Genomic DNA, 10,250 nt, shown 5'->3' with positions numbered 1-10,250 from the left:
TTTATTAGGGGGCTTAGAGTAGGTGTAATTAGTTTAAAATTGTTGTAATATTTTTCTAATGTTTGTAAATATTTTTTTATTTTTTGTAACTTAGTTCTTTTTTATTTTTTGTACTTTAGTTAGTTTATTTCATTGTATTTATTTGTAGATATTGTATTTAATTAATTTATTGATAGTGTAGTGTTAGGTTTAATTGTAGATAATTGTAGGTATTTTATTTAATTAATTTATTGATCGTGTAGTGTTAGGTTTAATTGTAACTTAGGTTAGGATTTATTTTACAGGTAATTTTGTAATTATTTTAACTATTTTAGCTATTAAATAGTTCTTAACTATTTAATAGCTATTGTACCTGGTTAAAATAAATACAAAGTTACCTGTAAAATAAATATAAATCCTAAAATAGCTATAATATAATTATAATTTATATTGTAGCTATATTAGGGTTTATTTTACAGGTAAGTATTTAGCTTTAAATAGGAATAATTAATTTAATAAGAGTTAATTTATTTCGTTAGATTTAAATTATATTTAACTTAGGGGGGTGTTAGTGTTAGGGTTAGACTTAGCTTTAGGGGTTAATCCATTTATTACAGTAGCGGCGAGATTCGGTCTGCAGATTAGGGGTTAATAATTGAAGTTAGGTGTCGGCGATGTTAGGGAGGGCAGATTAGGGGTTAATACTATTTATTATAGGGTTATTGAGGCGGGAGTGAGGCGGATTAGGGGTTAATAACTTTATTATAGTAGCGGTGCGGTCCGCTCGGCAGATTAGGGGTTAATAAGTGTAGGCAGGTGGAGGCGACATTGAGGGGGCAGATTAGGGGTTAATAAATATAATATAGGGGTCGGCGGTGTTAGGGGCAGCAGATTAGGGGTACATAAGGATAACGTAGGTGGCGGCGCTTTGCGGTCGGCAGATTAGGGGTTAATTATTGTAGGTAGCTTGCGGCGATGTTGTGGGGGGCAGGTTAGGGGTTAATAAATATAATATAGGGGTCGGCGGTGTTAGGGGCAGCAGATTAGGGGTACATAAGTATAACGTAGGTGGCGGTCGGCAGATTAGGGGTTAAAAAAAATTAATCGAGTGGCGGCGATGTGGGGGGACCTCGGTTTAGGGGTACATAGGTAGTTTATGGGTGTTAGTGTACTTTAGAGCACAGTAGTTAAGAGCTTTATAAACCGGCGTTAGCCCAGAAAGCTCTTAACTACTGACTTTTTTCTGCGGCTGGAGTTTTGTCGTCAGATTTCTAACGCTCACTTCAGCCACGACTCTAAATACCGGCGTTAGAAAGATCCCATTGAAAAGATAGGATACGCAAATGACGTAAGGGGATCTGCGGTATGGAAAAGTCGCGGCTGGAAAGTGAGCGTTAGACCCTTTAAAGACTGACTCTAAATACCGGCGGTAGCCCAAAACCAGCGTTAGGAGCCTCTAACGCTGGTTTTGACGGCTACCGCCCAACTCTAAATCTAGGCCTAAATTCTTATTAAAATAAATCTAATTAATATTAATATTATTAATTAAAATATTCCAATTTAAATCTAAATACTTACCTATAAAATAAACCCTAAGATAGCTACAATGTAATTAATAATTACATTGTAGCTATTTTAGGGTTTATATTTATTTTACAGGTAACTTGGTATTTATTTTAACTAGGTACAATAGCTATTAAATAGTTAAAAACTATTTAATAGCTACCTTGTTAAAATAATTACCAATTTACCTGTAAAATAAATCCTAACCTAAGTTACAAATACACCTACACTATCAATAAATTAAATAAACTACAAATATGTAAACTAAAATACAATTAAATAAACTAAACTAAATTACAAAAAATTAAAAAAAGATTACAAGAATTTTAAGCTAATTACACCTATTCTAAGCCCCCTAATAAAATAACAAAGCCCCCCAAAATAAAAAAATTTCCCTACCCTAAACTAAATTACAAAAGTTAACAGCTCTATTACCAGCCCTTAAAAGGGCTTTTTGCGGGGCATGCCCCAAAGAAATCAGCTCTTTTGCCTGTAAAAAAAAAACACAATACCACCCCCAACATTACAACTCACCACCCACATACCCCTACTCTAAACCCACCAAAACCCCCCTTAAAAAAACCTAACACTAAGCCCCAGTAGATCTCCCTACCTTGAGTCGTCTTCACCCAGCCTGGCCGAACTCTTCATCCTATCCGGGCGATGTCTTCATCCAAGCGGCAAAGAAGAAGTCTTCCATCCGGCGATGTCTTCATCCAAGCGGCATAGAAGAGGTCCGCCATCGGGGCAAAGTTTTCTTCCAAGCGGCATCTTCAATTTTCTTTCTTCAGCCTTCCGACGCGGAACTTCCATCTGGCCCGACGACTGAACGACGAATGACGTTTCCTTTAAATGACGTCATCCAAGATGGCGTCCGTCGAATTCCGATTGGCTGATAGGATTCTATCAGCCAATCGGAATTAAGGTAAGAAAATCTGATTGGCTGATTCAATCAGCCAATCAGATTCAAGTTCAATCCGATTGGCTGATCGGAACAGCCAATAGAATGCGAGCTCAATCTGATTGGATCAGCCAATCGGATTGAACTTGAATCTGATTGGCTGATTGAATCAGCCAATCAGATTTTCTTACCTTAATTCCGATTGGCTGATAGAATCCTATCAGCCAATCGGAATTCAACGGACGCCATCTTGGATGACGTCATTTAAAGGACACTTCATTCGTTGTTCAGTCGTCGGGCGAGATGGAAGTTCCGCGTCGGAGGGCTGAAGAAAGAAGATTGAAGATGCCGCTTGGAAGAAAACTTCGCCCCGATGGAGGACCTCTTCTTTGCCGCTTGGATGAAGACATTGCCGGATGGAAGACTTCTTCTTTGCCGCTTGGATGAAGACATCGCCCGGATAGGATGAAGAGTTCGGCCCGGCTGGGTGAAGACGACTCAAGGTAGGGAGATCTTCTGGGGCTTAGTGTTACAGCTGATTTCTTTGGGGCATGCCCCGCAAAAAGCCCTTTTAAGGGCTGGTAATAGAGCTGTTAACTTTTGTAATTTAGTTTAGGGTAGGGAAATTTTTTTATTTTGGGGGGCTTTGTTATTTTATTAGGGGGCTTAGAATAGGTGTAATTAGCTTAAAATTCTTGTAATCTTTTTTATTTTTTGTAATTTAGTGTTTGTTTTTTTTTGTAATTTAGTTTAGTTTATTTAATTGTATTTTAGTTTAGATATTTGTAGTTTATTTAATTTATTGATAGTGTAGGTGTAGGTTAGGATTTATTTTACAGGTAAATTGGTAATTATTTTAACAAGGTAGCTATTAAATAGTTATTAACTATTTATTTGCTATTGTACCTAGTTAAAATAAATACCAAGTTACCTGTAAAATAAATATAAACCCTAAAATAGCTACAATGTAATTATTAATTACATTGTAGCTATCTTAGGGTTTATTTTATAGGTAAGTATTTAGATTTAAATAGGAATATTTTAATTAATAATATTAATATTAATTAGATTTATTTTAATAAGAATTTAGTTAGGGGTGTTAGAGTTGGATAGGGTTATTATACTTAATATAGTAACGATATTAACCCTAATATAATTATAGTTAATATAGTTAATATATATATAATATAATAACGATATTAACCCTAATATAATTAGGGTTAATATAGTTAATATATATTTATATTAGTAAGTGAGATTAAATAGCAGCCGCAATTAGTTTGCTCTCTAGATAGACAGGGATTTCAGCACATCTTTTTATATATAGTTAATATAGTTAATATCGCTATTTAATCTCACTTACTAAAATAAATATATAATTATTTTAAGGGTCTGCATATCACTATTTTTCCTTCATATAAGGTTTTGAAACACCTGGGCTTTGCCTTCTGGCTCATGGTAAAGATTTAATTCCTAGGCTTTACTAGCCTCCCTCTCCCAAATATATTTAATATAGTTAATATATATAATATCTATATTAACTATATTAACCCTAATATAATTAGGGTTAATATAGTTAATATAGCTGGCGGCGGTGTAGGGGGATTAGATTAGGGGTTAATCTATTTAATATAGGTGGCGGCGGTGTAGGGGGATTAGATTAGGGGTTTATCTATTTAATATAAGTGGCGGCGGTGTAGGGGGATTAGATTAGGGGGTAATACATTTATTATAGGTGGCGGCGGAGTAGGGGGATTTAGATTAGATGCAAAAGAGCTGATTACTTTGTGACAATGCCCCGCAAAAAGCCCTTTTAAGGGCTGGTAAAAGAGCTGATTACTTTGGGGAAATGCCCCGCAAAAAGCCCTTTTAAGGGCTGGCAATAGAGCTGTTACTTTGTGGCAATGTCACGCAAAAAGCCCTTTTAAGGTCTGGTAATAGAGGTGATTACTTTAGGGGGATTAGATTAGGGGTTAATGTATTTAATATAGCTGGCGGTGGTGTAGGGGGATTAGATTAGGGGTTAATAATTTAATATAGCTGGCGGCGGGGTAGGGGGATTAGATTAGGGGTTAATAATTTAATATAGCTGGAGGCGGTGTAGGGGGATTAGATTAGGGGTTAATCATTTAATATAGCTGGCGGCGGGATAGGGGGATTAGATTAGGGGTTAATAATTTTAATATAGCTGGCGGCGGGGTAGGGGGATTAGATTAGGGGTTGTTAATATTAATATAGCTGGCGGCGGGGTAGGAGCTCACATTAGGGGGTATGTAATGTAGATGGCGGCGGTGTAAGGGGCTCACATTAGGGGGTATGTAATGTAGGTGGCGACGGTGTAGGGGGATCACATTAGGGGGTTATACATTTAATGTAGGTGGCGGCGGGGTCCGGGAGTGGCGGTTTAGGGGTTAAATACTTTATTAGGGATTGCGGCGGGGGATCACGGTTGACAGGTAGACATTGCGCATGCGTTAGGTGTTAGGTTTTATTTAGCAGTTCGCGGTTGACAGGTAGATAGACATTGCGCATGCGTTAGGTGTTAGGTTTTATTTGGCAGGTAGTTTAGGGAGTTACAGGGCTCCAATAGACAGAGTAAGGCTTACTACGGCTGCATTTTGTGGTGAGGTGAAAATGGAGTAAGATTTTTCCATTTTCGCCACGAAAGTCCTTACGCTGTATATTGGATACCAAGCTGCGCGGGTTTGGTATACCTGTCTATGGCCCAAAAAACTACGGGCGAAGGCAGAAATATAGGAGCGTAACTTCTAGGTTACGCCGTATATAGGATACCAAACCCGCGCAAAATTTGGCGTTGCCGGCTTTTGCGGGCAATGCTGCATATCGGATCGGGCCCTTGATGCTCAAGAGTATTCTCTGTGCTAAAACTTCTGGGAGGGATCAAACTTTAAGGTCCCCACCATTATTACATACCTTAATTTGCACAAACATGGCTAGAATGCATAGGGATATGTTGGGGCAGTTTTTAATCACTAGATCAGTTGGATGGGGAATTTTCTGACTTGGCAGTTTAAGGATGTATATTCCTTGTTATTTATTGCCACCTGTTTATATGAGTTAGTGGGTCAATCTACTGTGTCCATACACTTATATTATGTTTTATCAATTTGCCATTTTTCTAAATATACTTAATTTTGTTGTTATGGATATGTTAGCTTAAAGCCACTATGCTACTAGCATCACTTAGGCTTTTGTGTTTTGAGAGTGAGGTTTATGCTGCTATGTGCTGCTAGCTGTGTGGCTGGTGAATACTGATTATGAGGGTGCAGCATTCCTTTGGAGGAGTGGAAGGTTATAAACACATACTATGATTAGCACTTGCTAAATTACATCCCTTATCCACGACTATTTCTGTTAATGAAAATAAGGTGCTGGGATATCAAACATAATCCTGCTGAAACCTTAGACCAACCAACGTTGGAAAAACTGCTGTTAATGTCACGCTCATTATGAGTAAAATGAGAATAGTTCATATTGTTTAGCATCTTTTAATGTTCATAAAAATCCAGCTGCAATTAACATGAAGAAATGTAAAAAAATAGTAGGAAATTTGTTGGTCTAAGGTTTCAGCAGGGTTCTATTTGAGACCCCAGTGCCTGATTCACATTGATATAAGTGGCAGTTGCTACGTCTTACTTTTTAAGTTTACTTCAGAAAATAATTTTAACAGGTGTGTTTCATGTGGTCCTGCAAATCCTTCAGAAGAATTAGTTCACTTAGAGGTTTTTTCTGTTATTCTGTAAATTTTATCTTCTCTTAGGGTTTTTAAGGCATTGTCTTCCCTAGTTTGCCTTGACATACCGCTGTCTTGTCCTTTTATGACTTATTCCACTGCTAATGCTAGCTTGCTGAAGATAATACTTTATATCTTTTGATAACATTTCTGGATCTAGGTCTGTTGTTTACCCTTGGTTAGCCCTCATAGGAAAAAATGTTGCCAAATTCATAGATCTTGGTCTTCTTACTCTGGTTGTCATAGGAAATAAAGGTTGACAAAATTGCTTGATTAAAAGCCTACAGGTCCTTATTTTTCCCATTGAGGTTTAGACTGGCAAACCTTTTTTTCACATTATTGTTAGATATTATTTCCCAGTAATAGTCTAGACCAGAATGTCGGGCTTTATCCCTTTTCAGTGGATAAAACATAATGTTTGTTTTTATTTTTTGCTTTAATGAATTGGAAACGTGTCTAAGGTGGAATTTATGATATCCAAGCATTATTCCTTGTAAGGATCCATTCATAGATCCTATGGATAGATGGATTGATTTAGCTTTCAAAAAGCTTTTTAGGCTCTTGCTTTTTATATAAATCAGCTGCTGCTGGTTTGAGCATTACTTTATTAAGACACAGAATAATTTAGTAGAATTAGCCATGTCATTCCTTTGTAATTCGTTTTATGGATATTGTCTCCATGGCAATGCAAATCTTCTATAATTAATGCCCTAGAGCCTTGTGGTTAAAAATATGAATATCAGATAATGCCTATAAAAATATCCTTTCAGATATATCTTTTAAATGAAAATTCATTTTACATCCTGTGCTGAAATCAATCATCAAGATAAGAATAAGTCTAAAGGTCTAAAAATAAATATGAAGGCAACAAAAGCAAATTGCAAAATGTTGAAGTTCAGAGGTTATGCCCCTAAACATTTACAGGAAAGTGCAAATACAATATTATTAGATAAGTGTTACAAACAAAACCCTACAGTGAGGGTATAATGTATCCAGATAGCACACATAATGTCATAAAATTTGGGCAGTTTACAATAAGACTTCAGTTTTGTAAGAAAGGCAATAACAATAAAACAAAAATAGTCCTCCCCGGGCCATATAGCAGACGAATTGAAGTGTCCATTCAGATACAATTAGGGCTAGGGGGGGATTAGCTTTATATTTTAAAAAGGGGGGGGATGCAGCGGGCAAGAGCCGCTCGAAATATAATAGGGGGGGGTGGAGGGGGTGGAGGGCGGAGCCGGTCGGGATGTCAAGCTTATATAAACTATAATCGGGACCCTAAGTGAGCATTAGTTTTAATTGCCAAATATCGAGGCAGGGTATAAGGTGGAATACATAATTAAGGGGATATAGTGGTGAGCTTTCATTAGACTCATTATGACCTGGAGATAGTGCTTTATATACCAGGATGAATCTTAGCACATGAAATATGAGAACTGGAGTAAAATTAAACACATAAAGCAACGGCATCCTGACCAACTGTAGAAATTGACTTTCTGCAAAATAGAGGGGGGTAACCCTCAGCATTATTAAGTGGGGGGGACATTAATAAGTTTGGAACATGAGGGATTTCCAAGTGAGCCCCTCCCCTAGGGAATTACCAACTATAGGCGATGTAGGAGAAAGGAATAGGGGTATGACCCGCAGGCAACCAGTACCGGCGGGAAAGGGAGGGGAGGAGCTCACTAGAGACAATTAATTTTGGATTAATATTAAACTCAACATAAGCAATGTAAAATCCTAGAAACAGAAGTATAATAAAGCATAAGCATAACGTGAGACCATAAACAGTCAGAATAGTAAAGAGTATTAAATACATTAAGCATACCCACTAGAGCCTGGACATAAACACCTCTTTGCGGACAACTGAAAGAACAGACTATATCTATATCTTAAACTGTTAGTGGAGGCTATACTTCTATTAACACTTTAGTGTGATTAGAGATCTATAAGGGAATGCGTCACTAGAGGATGGCAATATATACATAGATTAATGGCTAGTGTAAACGTGCAATAGCATGTTTAAGGAGGATTCAGAGCACATAGGTTTGCGATATAACTAATAGGCTATAAACTGTTATGACACTTCTGATCATGTATCTCCGTAATAATTAATAACCTTAACTATATCAAAGTGGGGTTTCAGAAATAGCGATACAGAGGGTCTTCAAAACTATATACGTTCTTATACACAATTGTCATATATATTAGGCTAAGGGTACATTCCAGCAGGATATGCCCCGGTATTCTGCCGATATCTATAGCACTTGCTAACGTTTGTAACCTATTGTTCTAGTGTAACAGCAACACCAGTTTACAAATAATAATGACAGCATGAACATCTATGACTATATCAACCTAAATCTGCTTTAGAATCTACAATAATACGTATATATGTATTAATTATTTGCTGCATGTTCATGCTTACACTACAGCTAAAGTAAGAAGGCAAAGGATAAATTCCATAACTTTTCTGTAGCTCAAGAGGTAAAGCCAGCAATTACTATATATCGCCGAACTAGGGTTATTAAGACCATGTCTTAAAATATATCAAGCATGTGAGAGGGGTAAAAGGTGTAAATTAAAGTACTATAGTCTTATGGGAGTCTCTATGGGATTTGTGTAATCTTATATAGAAAACTAATATAAAGCATGTCAGGAGAGAGGTCCCTAATCCTGAAGTTTAAAGCCTAATTGACAAATTACCATCAATATAATACTATCACTTAGGTATGCATAATACTGGGAGTTTCAACAACTAACATGAAAATCAAGGACTGACATTTGCAGGGCAGTGCCTCAAGGATGCTAAGGATGTTGTATCTGAGTCAGATAGCTAAGGGTATGGCAGTAAATTAGTAGTGGCACATATTAAATGAGCTAGGCACATACTATATAGCCTATTTTACATATCTGCCAGAGCACAACCTTTTGAGGATATTACTAACGTCTCTACTCAAAATGCCCATTTCATTATGTAACTGTTTCCAGCAATAAAGGCCATATTAGGGTGTATGTGACAAGAGTATACTGAATGAATATTGTCACGTTTTAGATGAACTAGTCACATAACATACAGCTTGTCTTACATATCTACCAGAGCATCATCCTTTATGCAGTCGTAATGATCAGCATCCTAAGTATTACATATGCTAAGAATGTGCAGGATTACAGCTTAATAAAAAGTTCCATATCGTTATAACGGGACCCACTGTAAAGCCACAGGCTGTCTGCCTGCGTCACAGTCTCTCAGTCGAATCTGTAGGTTCAATATATAAGGTTTGCAGTGATAATTGAGTAATATCCCGTAGCTGTGAGATGCAGATTAAAGTTTCAAATGTGGGGATATAGCATGGGAGGTAGCAATATTCAAATCGTTCCCTAGAACATTCGCAAGAGGAAAGCAAATGTGGGGATCAGTGAGAGAATGGCTAACCAATGCCCATAGCTGTTGTTATATATGTTCCTAGGAGCCGTCCTGGGAAGCAGGGACCATAGCACCAAGATGATAGGGTCCATGTTGCACTCCCGCTAGTTGAAATTGGGGGGTCGCAGCGATCTACCCATCTAAAAGGCGAAATACCTGGGGTAACTCCGGAAATCAACTTGTGCGATACCGCTGTCGTGAAGGCCTTCAGGTAGGAACTTAGCTCCGCTTCTTTCACTGACAGTGGTTCCGATGCAGAAGGTCCGGATCTCCATGGTTTCAGGCTGATTGTCGGGTGTTTGGCACATAAGGTATAATGCTGTCTGCGACCTTCTGTTAATACGGCGGCTGGTTTCTGGGAATCAGAGATTTCAGGACCCTGTAAAGCTTGCATGTCAATAATGTTGGAAGTTCCCAGATTTTCGCCGCCATCTTGCGGGTCTTGTGGCGAAGGAAATTGTTTGCAAAGCTGGATAAGCAAAAGTCTCATTTCTGAGAAGTGGGCTTCCAGGGCACCACAAAAACGATCCTCAAACTTGCATAGTGCAGCTTCTGGGTCCATTCTTTGACTAGTGAGATAGGAATGTTTCGGCAGTATTAGAGAAAGTTATAACTAGACTGCT

This window comes from Bombina bombina, chromosome 1 (genome assembly GCF_027579735.1).
Source record: "Bombina bombina isolate aBomBom1 chromosome 1, aBomBom1.pri, whole genome shotgun sequence".
In the NCBI taxonomy this organism is placed as follows: Eukaryota; Metazoa; Chordata; class Amphibia; order Anura; family Bombinatoridae; genus Bombina; species Bombina bombina.
The sequence above is the reverse complement of the archived record's forward strand: the minus strand, read 5'-3'. Positions refer to the sequence as shown.